The sequence below is a fragment of the Oncorhynchus kisutch genome, unplaced genomic scaffold (genome assembly GCF_002021735.2).
Source record: "Oncorhynchus kisutch isolate 150728-3 unplaced genomic scaffold, Okis_V2 Okis06b-Okis10b_hom, whole genome shotgun sequence".
Lineage (NCBI taxonomy): Eukaryota > Metazoa > Chordata > Actinopteri > Salmoniformes > Salmonidae > Oncorhynchus > Oncorhynchus kisutch.
The window spans coordinates 11,290,328-11,303,060 of record NW_022261983.1 but is presented as its reverse complement, the minus strand read 5'-3'; the positions used below and the strand labels follow the sequence as shown (position 1 = coordinate 11,303,060).

General features: G+C 44.8%; 1 protein-coding gene across 2 annotated transcripts in view; it reads left to right on the top strand.

The window, feature by feature from the left end:
* Nucleotides 1-1,502: 1,502 nt before the first annotated feature.
* LOC109886612 (cdc42 effector protein 4-like) overlaps nt 1,503-12,733 on the top strand; it is a 34,642-nt gene continuing 23,411 nt past the window's right edge. Inside the window, exons 1-2 of one of the 2 annotated variants that reach the window (XM_031814490.1) lie at nt 1,503-1,875; nt 7,171-7,268. The gene's annotated coding sequence lies outside the window, so the exon portion shown is untranslated. The remainder of the gene's footprint in view (nt 1,876-7,170; nt 7,269-12,733) is intronic. The other variant, XM_031814489.1, reaches the window with a different exon arrangement.

The following is a 12,733-nucleotide window of genomic DNA, read 5'->3' as shown; positions in this document are numbered from 1 at the left end:
CGTCCGGCCTCACACACACCAGGAACCTTCCTCTTAAACTGTGCATCCTCTACTTAATTAAAGGCTGTTATCACCCCTTGAGAGGAGCCCTTTTCCATTGGCTAAAACATGTTACCTCTCCCGCCCCTGAGTCGAACCAAACGCAATGCTCGGTCCGTCTGGGTGACCCTATCATAATGAATCTGCTATCATGATGAATCTGCTATCATGATGAATCTGCTATCATAATGAATCTGCTATCATAATGAATCTGTTATCATAATGAATCTGCTATCATGATGAATCTGCTATCATAATGAATCTGCTATCATAATGAATATGTTATCATAATGAATCTGCTATCATGATGAATCTGATATCATTATGAATCTGCTATCATAATGAATATGTTATCATAATGAATCTGTTATCATAATGAATCTGCTATCATAATGAATCTGTTATCATAATGAATCTGCTATCACAATGAATATGTTATCATAATGAATCTGTTATCATAATGAATCTGCTATCATGATGAATCTGCTATCATAATGGATCTGTTATCATAATGAATCTGCTATCATAGTGAATCTGCTATCATAATGAATCTGTTATCGTAATGAATCTGCTATCATAATGAATATGTTATCATAATGAATCTGCTATCATAATGAATCTGTTATCATAATGAATCTGCTATCATAATGAATCTGTTATCATAATGAATCTGTTATCATAATGAATCTGCTATCATAATGAATATGTTATCATAATGAATCTCCTATCATAATGAATATGTTATCATAATGAATCTGCTATCATAATGAATCTGTTATCGTAATGAATCTGCTATCATAATGAATCTGTTATCATAATGAATCTGTTATCATAACGAATCTGCTATCATAATGGATCTGCTATCATAATGAATCTGTTATCATAATGAATCTGCTATCATAATGAATCTGTTATCATAATGAATCTGTTGATAGACTGAATTCCCCCCAGCAGACTTCCACCCACCTCAACAACGCATGCTGGTCATGCCCCTTTGTTTTATAAACCCTGCACCTATTGGAAATCATCTTGTAAGTCATGTGACTATAGGACTACCTTTCCCCTTCCTGGACAGTAAGTCATGTGACTATAGGTCTACCTTTCCCCTCCCTGGGCAGTAAGTCATGTGACTATAGGTCTACCTTCCCCCTCCCTGGGCAGTAAGTCATGTGACTATAGGTCTACCTATCCCCTCTCTGGGCAGTAAGTTATGTGACTGTAGGCCTACCTATCCCCTCTCTGGGCAGTAAGTAATGTGACTATAGGTCTATCTATCCCCTCCTTTGGCTGTGTGAGATATGGTTCCTGTTGGTCCACACACACACACATGTGACAATCATTCATTGCCCATCTCCGTTTGGAAAACATGCGGGGCCCACCCAGAGCCTTTAGTCTGTCTCAGTACAGTGAGAATAGCCTAATTCTATAATACCCCCCTATCGCTTTAAGACGCCATGTGGGAGGGGCGTGGTCAGACTCAGGAAAGCAGTGGAAACGCGATGAACGTTGCACCGGTGTACAGCAACCCCTGACAGAAGAACAGAGGATGCATCATAGCTACTATTTTACTCTGGAAACCAACTTCACTATCTTATTTTGGTGCTGATTTATTTTTTATTTTTTAAATAATAATAATAGAATTGGGAGTTTGGAAGAGTCGATAGGATATATATTCTCTACATTTTGCCTGGTCCCGTTGTTGAGCGGATCCTAGCCTACCACAAGACAAGCCAACAGACAACGTTGTTGTGTGATGAACGCGCCCTTGTCTTGAACCTGGGGCCTCTTTGAAACTGTCACGCGGATCAACGCCTTGTGAATGGGATGCTTTTCACGGTGAGTTCCGCGTGGCCTATGCATGCGCTTTAAATTAGATTCATTAAAACAACAACTTAATTGTGGATATTTTATTCCGTCTTGATGATAGTGCATGCAGCTTACAAACAGACAGAAGCGCAGATAGGGGGGACCACGGGGGGTGAATATTGGGAGGGGAGACGCTTTTGTAATCATCAACCATGCTACTTACTGTTACCTCGTCAGTGATTCTCGGCCGTATTGAAACTGGGTTTAGGGTCATTTCATGATTTAACAGTTTAATTGGAGTAGTTATCTCCTTTCTGTCGAGTGTAGATTATTCCTCACATTACAAACAACAGCCAATTGCAACATGCGGTGGTTTTGGGCGCTGCCGGGTGCCTGTTTATTGAATGCAACGATGTTGCAAAAATAGGCTCGTGCTACTTTGTTGCCTTTTCTGTGTCTGGGTTCATGATCATTTGCTTTGCGTCTTGAACTCAATAGAATAAGACGGTGTTTTTTTGTTTGTTGGTTTTCTGTTAGAATTCTGCTTTCAGTGGACTTATAATTATTTTCATATTTCTTAACTTTATATTCGACTGATTCATTTAGAAGTTGTGTAGCTTAAAGGAATTCAAGGAAATATGGCGCGAGTCACTTTTTAATATTATGGTAAAAAGAAAAGCGTCGCTTGTATTGAAGGCAGTGAGGCTGTAGCTCCTGGACACGTTGTCTAGACCAGGGGAGCGTGATGGTCTGAATCTATGAGGATGGTGACACGGTGATATGGTGGGGCTGTAGCTCCTGGACACGTTGTCTAGACCAGGGGAGCGTGATGGTCTGAATCTATGAGGATGGTGACACGGTGGGTCTGTAGCTCCTGGACACGTTGTCTAGACCAGGGGAGCGTGATGGTCTGAATCTATGAGGATGGTGACACGGTGGGGCTGTAGCTCCTGGACACGTTGTCTAGACCAGGGGAGCGTGATGGTCTGAATCTATGAGGATGGTGATATGGTGGGGCTGTAGCTCCTGGACACGTTGTCTAGACCAGGGGAGCGTGATGGTCTGAATCTATGAGGATGGTGATATGGTGGGGCTGTAGCTCCTGGACACGTTGTCTAGACCAGGGGAGCGTGATGGTCTGAATCTATGAGGATGGTGATATGGTGGGGCTGTAGCTCCTGGACACGTTGTCTAGACCAGGGGAGCGTGATGGCCTGAATCTATGAGGATGGTGATGGTGATATGGTGAGGCTGTAGCTCCTGGACACGTTGTCTAGACCAGGGGAGCGTGATGGTCTGAATCTATGAGGATGGTGACACGGTGGGGCTGTAGCTCCTGGACACGTTGTCTAGACCAGGGGAGCGTGATGGTCTGAATCTATGAGGATGGTGACACGGTGGGGCTGTAGCTCCTGGACACGTTGTCTAGACCAGGGGAGCGTGATGGCCTGAATCTATGAGGATGGTGATGGTGATATGGTGGGGCTGTAGCTCCTGGACACGTTGTCTAGACCAGGGGAGCGTGATGGCCTGAATCTATGAGGATGGTGACTCCGGTGATATGGTGGGGCTGTAGCTCCTGGGTATGTTGTCTAGACCAGGGGAGCGTGATGGCCTGAATCTATGAGGATGGTGACTCCGGTGATATGGTGGGGCTGTAGCTCCTGGACACGTTGTCTAGACCAGGGGAGCGTGATGGCCTGAATCTATGAGGATGGTGATATCTTTTCTGATGTCCTCCATCATACCATGTCCACGAACAACGTCCCCTTTGACAGCCTAACTACTAATTGGTTGCACCAAAGCACTTTCTTAAAGAACATGCATTTGACAGAATGAGAGAATGCATTTTTGCCAACTCACTCTGCAGCATTGGGAGAAGTGAGTTTGGATCTCAGGCCAGAGAATTGTTCAATCATTAACCAGCAGACATTAGATAAAGTGGAACTGCTGGTGACAGAATGGACAAACTGACCCTGTTAAGTCCAAAACTGTACACACACACACACTTCGTAGCAGACATTTCACCTACTGTTTAGCCTCTCGACGTGCGTGTGTGTATGCTCTGGTACACTGGTCAAAGTGCATCCCATTCTCCCAAACCATTACCCTCCCCGCCAGAGAGACTGTTGACATGGCAACCAGGTCTGTGTCACTGGGCATCAGATCAGCTCATTGGCTGGGAGTCCTCTACTGTCTGTGTTCCAAATGGCACCATAGTCACTCTACGGTGCACTACTTCTGACCAGGGCCCATAGGGGCGGCTAGAGGGAATAGGGAGACATTCCCTCACCCGGGTATGGGCGAGGGAACGGTCTAAAGTTATAATGTTACAGTTGCCTACCCCAAGTTGCACTCAGGTTTCTAACCTTTTGTTGAATCAAGAATATTGGCGGATAAATCAAACGTTTCAATTGTCATTAAATGAATGGATCTTTTCATGTGTCTGTGTTCCTGTGTGGCAGCTGTGAAACGCTGTGTTCTGTCTCTCACCATGTACTGTGTAGGGGGGGGGCATGTCTTTGTAGGGGGGGGAAGGCCATGCATCCTGCTTTAAACTCTGTCATAGAATGTGTGTGTACATGTGTGTATGGGGGGTTGACATTCCAGGAAATTCCAACATAAACTGTTATTTTCTCCTAGGAATGTCTCTGTGGACTGTGACACTTAGCTGAATGATACTCCGTATGTGGTGAAGGGTTGTACCCTGTAGTTTGGTTGGCTGATGTTGCGTTGCCAGTTCAACACTTAGAAGTTGGTCTTTCAGGGACACTTTGAAGTTGTAATGGATCCATCTGTATCATTGGTTCTCCTCCTCTGGTCCTGACTGTTTACTGTTCTGACAGGTTGTATCCTAACTGACACCCTGTCCTCTGTAGTCTGTATCCCAACTGACACCCTGTCCTCTGTAGTCTGTATCCCAACTGACACCCTGTCCCCTGTAGTCTGTATCCCAACTGACACCCTGTCCCCTGTAGTCTGTATCCCAACTGACACCCTGTCCCCTGTAGTCTGTATCCCAACTGACACCCTGTCCTCTATAGTCTGTATCCCAACTGACACCCTGTTCCCTAGCAGGATCTTATGGAGAGCACTATAGTGTACAGGGTGTCAGTTGGGATACAGACTATAGGGGACAGGGTGTCAGTTGGGATACAGACTATAGAGGACACGGTGTCAGTTGGGATACAGACTATAGAGGACAGGGTGTCAGTTGGGATACAGACTATAGTGTACAGGGTGTCAGTTGGGATACAGACTATAGGGGATAGGGTGTCAGTTGGGATACAGACTACAGGGGACAGGGTGTCAGTTGGGATACAGACTATAGAGGACAGGGTGTCAGTTGGGATACAGACTACAGGGGACAGGGTGTCAGTTGGGATACAGACTACAGGGGACAGGGTGTCAGTTGGGATACAGACTATAGGGGATAGGGTGTCAGTTGGGATACAGACTACAGGGGACAGGGTGTCAGTTGGTATATAGACTATAGAGGACACGGTGTCAGTTGGGATACAGACTACAGGGGACAGGGTGTCAGTTGGGATACAGACTATAGGGGATAGGGTGTCAGTTGGGATACAGACTATAGAGGACAGGGTGTCAGTTGGGATACAGACTACAGGGGACAGGGTGTCAGTTGGGATACAGACTACAGGGGACAGGGTGTCAGTTGGGATACAGACTACAGGGGACAGGGTGTCAGTTGGGATACAGACTACAGGGGACAGGGTGTCAGTTGGGATACAGACTATAGAGGACAGGGTGTCAGTTGGGATACAGACTACAGGGGACAGGGTGTCAGTTGGGATACAGACTACAGGGGACAGGGTGTCAGTTGGGATACAGACTACAGGGGACAGGGTGTCAGTTGGGATACAGACTACAGGGGACAGGGTGTCAGTTGGGATACAGACTATAGGGGATAGGGTGTCAGTTGGGATACAGACTATAGAGGACACGGTGTCAGTTGGGATACAGACTATAGAGGACAGGGTGTCAGTTGGGATACAGACTATAGTGTACAGGGTGTCAGTTGGGATACAGACTATAGGGGATAGGGTGTCAGTTGGGATACAGACTACAGGGGACAGGGTGTCAGTTGGGATACAGACTATAGAGGACAGGGTGTCAGTTGGGATACAGACTACAGGGGACAGGGTGTCAGTTGGGATACAGACTACAGGGGACAGGGTGTCAGTTGGGATACAGACTATAGGGGATAGGGTGTCAGTTGGGATACAGACTACAGGGGACAGGGTGTCAGTTGGTATACAGACTATAGAGGACACGGTGTCAGTTGGGATACAGACTACAGGGGACAGGGTGTCAGTTGGGATACAGACTATAGGGGATAGGGTGTCAGTTGGGATACAGACTATAGAGGACAGGGTGTCAGTTGGGATACAGACTACAGGGGACAGGGTGTCAGTTGGGATACAGACTATAGGGGACACGGTGTCAGTTGGGATACAGACTACAGGGGACAGGGTGTCAGTTGGGATACAGACTATAGGGGATAGGGTGTCAGTTGGGATACAGCCTATAGAGGACAGGGTGTCAGTTGGGATACAGCCTATAGAGGACAGGGTGTCAGTTGGGATACAGACTATAGAGGACACGGTGTCAGTTGGGTTACAGACTATAGAGGACACGGTGTCAGTTGGGTTACAGACTATAGTGGACAGGGTGTCAGTTGGGATACAACCTACAGGGGCAGGGTGTCAGTTGGGATACAACCTACAGGGGACAGGGTGTCAGTTGGGATACAGCCTATAGAGGACAGGGTGTCAGTTGGGATACAGACTATAGAGGACACGGTGTCAGTTGGGATACAGACTAAAGAGGACACGGTGTCAGTTAGGATACAGACTAAAGAGGACAGGGTGTCAGTTGGGATACAGCCTACAGGGGACAGGGTGGTGTTTAGGATGCAGACTAGGGGACAGGGCGGTGTTTAGGATGCAGACTATAGGGGATAGGGTGGTGTTTAGGATGCAGACTATAGAGGACAGGGTGGTGTTTAGGATGCAGACTATAGAGGACAGGGTGGTGTTTAGGATGCAGACTATAGGGGACAGGGTATCAGTTGGGATGCAGACTACAGGGGACAGGGTGGTGTTTAGGATGCAGACTATAGAGGACAGGGTGGTGTTTAGGATGCAGACTATAGAGGACAGGGTGGTGTTTAGGATGCAGACTATAGAGGATAGGGTGGTGTTTAGGATGCAGACATCATTTGACGGTGTTGTCCTCTACTGCTTTTGGCACACAGTTCTAACGGTCTGTAACTAACTAACTAGGTCTGTGGTTTGTGCACAGGAGTTAACCTTTGACCTTTTGGATCGTTCACTGCGGCACAGCAAACTTGATGTAACCCCTGTTATGTTGCCACAACATCTAAATTCCAAGGGGGTTTGGTGAGTCTCAAATGTCACTGTTAATACTGTTTGTTCCTGGGACCCTTTTGTTTCAGGCCTGATAATAATACTGTGTGTGTGTGTGCCAGCGTGATAGTAGAGTTTGTTCACAAGCCAGAGGGCATGTTTATTCAGCAACCCCCTGCTATCTGGGGTCCCAAGGACGTCTGACTCATTATACAGTCCTCTACACTCTCCTCATTATACAGTCCTCTACACTCTCATCATTATACAGTCCTCTACACTCTCATCATTATACAGTCCTCTACACTCTCCTCATTATACAGTCCTCTACACTCATCATTATACAGTCCTCTACACTCATCATTATACAGTCCTCTACACTCTCTCCTCATTATACAGTCCTCTACACTCATCATTATACAGTCCTCTACACTCATCATTATACAGTCCTCTACACTCTCTCCTCATTATACAGTCCTCTACACTCATCATTATACAGTCCTCTACACTCTCCTCATTTTTTTTTTTTTTTTTTTTTTTTTTTCACCTTTATTTAACCAGGTAGGCTAGTTGAGAACACCTTTATTTAACCAGGTAGGCTAGTTGAGAACACCTTTATTTAACCAGGTAGGCTAGTTGAGAACACCTTTATTTAACCAGGTAGGCTAGTTGAGAACACCTTTATTTAACCAGGTAGGCTAGTTGAGAACACCTTTATTTAACCAGGTAGGCTAGTTGAGAACACCTTTATTTAACCAGGTAGGCTAGTTGAGAACACCTTTATTTAACCAGGTAGGCTAGTTGAGAACACCTTATTTAACCAGGTAGGCTAGTTGAGAACACCTTTATTTAACCAGGTAGGCTAGTTGAGAACACCTTTATTTAACCAGGTAGGCTAGTTGAGAACACCTTATTTAACCAGGTAGGCTAGTTGAGAACACCTTTATTTAACCAGGTAGGCTAGTTGAGAACACCTTTATTTAACCAGGTAGGCTAGTTGAGAACACCTTTATTTAACCAGGTAGGCTAGTTGAGAACACCTTTATTTAACCAGGTAGGCTAGTTGAGAACACCTTTATTTAACCAGGTAGGCTAGTTGAGAACACCTTTATTTAACCAGGTAGGCTAGTTGAGAACACCTTTATTTAACCAGGTAGGCTAGTTGAGAACACCTTTATTTAACCAGGTAGGCTAGTTGAGAACACCTTTATTTAACCAGGTAGGCTAGTTGAGAACACCTTTATTTAACCAGGTAGGCTAGTTGAGAACACCTTTATTTAACCAGGTAGGCTAGTTGAGAACACCTTTATTTAACCAGGTAGGCTAGTTGAGAACACCTTTATTTAACCAGGTAGGCTAGTTGAGAACACCTTTATTTAACCAGGTAGGCTAGTTGAGAACACCTTTATTTAACCAGGTAGGCTAGTTGAGAACACCTTTATTTAACCAGGTAGGCTAGTTGAGAACACCTTTATTAACCAGGTAGGCTAGTTGAGAACACCTTTATTTATCCAGGTAGGCTAGTTGAGAACACCTTTATTTAACCAGGTAGGCTAGTTGAGAACACCTTTATTTAACCAGGTAGGCTAGTTGAGAACACCTTTATTTAACCAGGTAGGCTAGTTGAGAACACCTTTATTTAACCAGGTAGGCTAGTTGAGAACACCTTTATTTAACCAGGTAGGCTAGTTGAGAACACCTTTATTTAACCAGGTAGGCTAGTTGAGAACACCTTTATTTAACCAGGTAGGCTAGTTGAGAACACCTTTATTTAACCAGGTAGGCTAGTTGAGAACACCTTTATTTAACCAGGTAGGCTAGTTGAGAACACCTTTATTTATCCAGGTGGGCTAGTTGAGAACACCTTTATTTAACCAGGTAGGCTAGTTGAGAACACCTTTATTTAACCAGGTAGGCTAGTTGAGAACACCTTTATTTAACCAGGTAGGCTAGTTGAGAACACCTTTATTTAACCAGGTAGGCTAGTTGAGAACAAGTTCTCATTTGCAACTGCGACCTGGCCAAGATAAAGCATAGCAGTGTGAGCATACAACAAAGAGTTACACATGGAGTAAACAATTAACAAGTCAATAACACAGTAGAAAACGAAGGGGGGGTCTATATACAATGTGTGCAAAAGGCATGAGGAGGTAGGCAAATAATTACAATTTTGCAGATTAACACTGGAGTGATAAAAGATCAGATGGTCATGTACAGGTAGAGATATTGGTGTGCAGAAGAGCAGAAAAGTAAATAAATAAAAACAGTACGGGGATGAGGTAGGTGAAAAGGGTGGGCTATTTACCAATAGACTATGTACAGCTGCAGCGATCGGTTAGCTGCTCAGATAGCTGATGTTTGAAGTTGGTGAGGGAGATAAAAGTCTCCAACTTCAGCGATTTTTGCAATTCGTTCCAGTCACAGGCAGCAGAGTACTGGAACGAAAGGCGGCCAAATGACGACGAGAGTCCTCTACACTCTCTCCTCATTATACAGTCCTCTACACTCTCTCCTCATTATACAGTCCTCTACACTCTCTCCTCATTATACAGTCCTCTACACTCTCTCCTCATTATACAGTCCTCTACACTCTCTCCTCATTATACAGTCCTCTACACTCTCTCCTCATTATACAGTCCTCTACACTCATCATTATACAGTCCTCTACACTCATCATTATACAGTCCTCTACACTCTCCTCATTATACAGTCCTCTACACTCATCATTATACAGTCCTCTACACTCTCTCCTCATTATACAGTCCTCTACACTCTCTCCTCATTATACAGTCCTCTACACTCTCTCCTCATTATACAGTCCTCTACACTCTCTCCTCATTATACAGTCCTCTACACTCTCTCCTCATTATACAGTCCTCTACACTCTCTCCTCATTATACAGTCCTCTACACTCTCCTCATTATACAGTCCTCTACACTCTCCTCATTATACAGTCCTCTACACTCATCATTATACAGTCCTCTACACTCTCCTCATTATACAGTCCTCTACACTCTCCTCATTATACAGTCCTCTACACTCTCCTCATTATACAGTCCTCTACACTCTCTCCTCATTATACAGTCCTCTACACTCTCTCAACATTATACAGTCCTCTACACTCATCATTATACAGTCCTCTACACTCATCATTATACAGTCCTCTACACTCTCCTCATTATACAGTCCTCTACACTCTCTCAACATTATACAGTCCTCTACACTCTCTCGTCATTATACAGTCCTCTACACTCTCATCATTATACAGTCCTCTACACTCATCATTATACAGTCATCTACACTCTCAACATTATACAGTCCTCTACACTCTATCAACATATACAGTCCTCTACACTCTCAACATTATACAGTCCTCTGCTCTCTCTCTCGTCGTCACACAATCCTCTGCTCTCTCTCTCGTCGTCACACAATCCTCTGCTCTCTCTCTCGTCGTCACACAATCCTCTGCTCTCTCTCTCGTCGTCACACAATCCTCTGCTCTCTCTCTCGTCGTCACACAATCCTCTGCACTCTCTCGTCGTCACACAGTCCTCTGCTCTCTCTCTCGTCGTCACACAGTCCTCTGCTCTCTCTCTCGTCGTCACACAATCCTCTGCTCTCTCTCTCGTCATCACACAATCCTCTGCTCTCTCTCTCGTCGTCACACAATCCTCTGCTCTCTCTCTCGTCGTCACACAATCCTCTGCTCTCTCTCTCGTCGTCACACAATCCTCTGCTCTCTCTCTCGTCGTTACACAGTCCTCTGCTCTCTCTCGTCGTCACACAATCCTCTGCTCTCTCTCTCGTCGTTATACAGTCCTCTGCTCTCTCTCTTGTCGTCACACAATCCTCTGCTCTCTCTCGTCGTCATACAGTCCTCTACACTCTCTCGTCGTCATACAGTCCTCTACACTCTCTCGTCGTCACACAGTCCTCTGCTCTCTCTCTCGTCGTCACACAGTCCTCTGCTCTCTCTCTCGTCGTCACACAGTCCTCTGCTCTCTCTCTCGTCGTCACACAGTCCTCTGCTCTCTCTCTCGTCGTTATACAGTCCTCTGCTCTCTCTCTCGTCGTTACACAGTCCTCTGCTCTCTCTGAACAGATGTCAACATGCTGATGCATCTAAAGCACAGGTAACAGTGAAAGTTCAGGAAGCACACACACTCACAGTACAGTTTAGAAGTACAGTACCACGTAATTAAAACCGTATTGCTGCTGGTTGGTTTAGAGTAGTGTCTGTTTATTTGTTTAGAGTATGGATTGATGTGTGTGTCCCAGAGTTAATTTCTGTTGATATGGAGACTCCTACTCCCCCTGCCCTTCCTGTGGGCTCAGACCTTTATACACACACACACACACACACACACACACACACGCACTGTGGCGGTACAGGGGAGTGTCACCAGTAATTGCCATGTAAAGCTAACTGATGTCAGTTAACTCATATTTCTAGTGTAATTAGGAACATTCCTTTAGCGCTGTGCAGTGCAGAACACAGTTCAACAGCCATGGATGTGTGTCTCAGATGTTCACCAATTAGTCCAACCAATGAGGTCAAGTCTTTGGTCCAGCTGGTGAACTGGAAGGCCAAGCCGTGTGGTTTAGGAACTGAGGACAGCAGTAATCTTAAGGAGGAAAACTGAACCATCGCCCATATCTTACTTCTGATAAAACCTCCCAAGTGTATCATTTTTAGATGGCTGAGAATTAGAATGCATTTGAATATTCCTTGACTGTTCCGGAGTTCCACTCTGTTCTTATCTCCTTCCCCCTCACTGTGCCCACTCTCTTTAGGCTGTGTAGTAAGTCTTCTAAATGCCATGGAGGGAGGTGCCCCCTCTGAAGGCCTCTGCCTGTTTACTTCTAGATGCCACGCTCAGTGCCATTACATCACTCTGTGCAACGGTTGAAAAGGGAGGGTATATTACTGGAAAATGTCAGCGTTTACCAGTAAACTACCAGCGTTTACCAGTAAACTACCAGCGTTTACCAGTAAACTACCAGCGTTTACCAGTAAACTACCAGCGTTTACCAGTAAACTACCAGCGTTTACCAGTAAACTACCAGCGTTTACCAGTAAACTACCAGCGTTTACCAGTAAACTACCAGCGTTTACCAGTAAACTACCAGCGTTTTGGTAACGTTCAAGGATTTAATGTATTTTTTTCACAAGACATCTAGTGTCCCTTTTGGGTCCTTCAGATTATCCCAGATGTGTGTAATTACCTCCGGCCCTCTGTGTGGCCTTATAGCATGTCAAATATATAGTCAAATATTCAAAGATAAGATTTAAAAAATAATAATGGCACAAGAAATCTGTAAATCATTATCCTGAATACAAACCATCAACTTAGTGAATATCATTGGTATTTAATGAAGGTTTCAGCAGGAAATATCCTTTTTGTTTTCTTTAAACACGTTCATTTATCCTACTGTATCACGGTCTCTGTCCTACTGTATCGCGGTCTCTGTCCTACTGTATCGCGGTCTCTGTCCTACTG